At 54.5% G+C, this 1,425-nt stretch overlaps 1 protein-coding gene across 5 annotated transcripts in view; it reads left to right on the forward strand.

Moving 5' to 3' along the window:
- Positions 1 to 1,425, forward strand: part of LOC109377091 (tigger transposable element-derived protein 1-like) — a 25,996-nt gene that overhangs the window by 1,148 nt on the left and 23,423 nt on the right. The gene's annotated exons all lie outside the window — the stretch shown is intronic.

Consider the following 1,425-nt stretch of genomic DNA (forward strand, 5'->3'; position numbering starts at 1 on the left):
TCTTAGCTGTGGAGGGCAGTGTCACTGGCCCTCATATGTGGGATCCGAACCGGGGCCCTCTGGCACCCCAAGCCAGTTCTTAACCATCGCGCCACTCGGCCGGCCCTAGGGAAACTCTTCTTAAAACTACTTTGATTGGAGTCCAGATACTGTGAAGTTAGATACTAACTTGTAAAAGGTTGATAGGTTGCAAGTGCTTTCTGTCCAGTGGAAAAGAGTACCTCAAATGGTTGGAGTTGTGTCACCCTGTAGGATTCTATATAGGCAGGACACTGAGACGCCTGGGCCCGCCCACTGCCCTCTAGGGCACTAATGTGACTTTGCGTTTTTAATGTTCGTTTTCACCATTTCTATTGTTCCTTCTCTCTCATATTAGCGGAACCACCACTGTCATCCTCCTAGTTCCCTTCATGAGGTAAATTAATCTTTGAGTCGTGCTCACTGAGTTGGTTTTTAAATTTTTTTGTTTTTTAGATTTTATTGGGGAATTGGGGCAGGGGAACAGCCAAGTTGTCCTTCATTCTTAGTTGTGGAGGGCGCAGCTAGCTCAGCTCCAAGTCCAGTTGCCATCTGGCCGCCCGTTGGCAGCTCGCAGCTACTCAGCCAAGTTCAATCTTAGTTGCGGGTGGGTGTAGCCCACCATCCCATGTGGGAGTCGAACCCGCAACCCTGTTGCTCAGAGTTCAATCTCTTAACCAACTGAGCCACTTGAGCAGCCCTGTTTTCAAATTTTTTGAAAATTATATGTTGACAATCTGAAGGGAACCAGTTCTCCAGGATGGGGGTGGGAGGGGGACAGACAGGGAGAAAGAGCCAGGAAAGGAAGGAGGTAGGAAGGATGATGAAAAGAAAGAAAGTAGGCGGCGGGAAACATGCAAAAGAAATTAAGCGGCGAGAAAGCCAGCCTTAGGTAGAGACAGCCTCGGGCGCCCCCGCATGGACTTAGCGCTTGGCGGCCTCGTCGCCTAACTATACTTCCCGACAGCCCAGATCGCCAAGAGCGCCGTCGGAGGCGTGGCCCACACAGTCTCCTCCAATCCCTGCCGTTGCCGGCAGCCTTAGCCTCCGCTAAGATGGAGGCTGGGCTCGGAGGTCTCCCGGAAGCGGTGCTGTGAGACAAGACATGGGGAAAGGCCACAGCCCCACTGGCACAGCTGAAGCATCCGGCCCACGTTGCGGTCCAGAGGTGAGGGCGATCGCCCTGCGCAGGCCCGGCTCAGGGGGTGGCCTTTCTCATAGCTCGGACCAGGGGGAGGGGGAAACGGAGAGGCCACAGCTGCGCCCAGGGTCCCTCGCCAATGGATCAATCAGAGCCTTCAGCAGCCCCAGGGCCTTTTGGGAAATGTAGTTTCAAGAGACAAGCCCTGGGCCGGCCGAGTGGCGCGATGGTTAAGAACTCGCTTGGGATGCCAGAGGGCCCCGGTT

This window comes from Hipposideros armiger, unplaced genomic scaffold (genome assembly GCF_001890085.2).
Source record: "Hipposideros armiger isolate ML-2016 unplaced genomic scaffold, ASM189008v1 scaffold_1286, whole genome shotgun sequence".
NCBI lineage: Eukaryota > Metazoa > Chordata > Mammalia > Chiroptera > Hipposideridae > Hipposideros > Hipposideros armiger.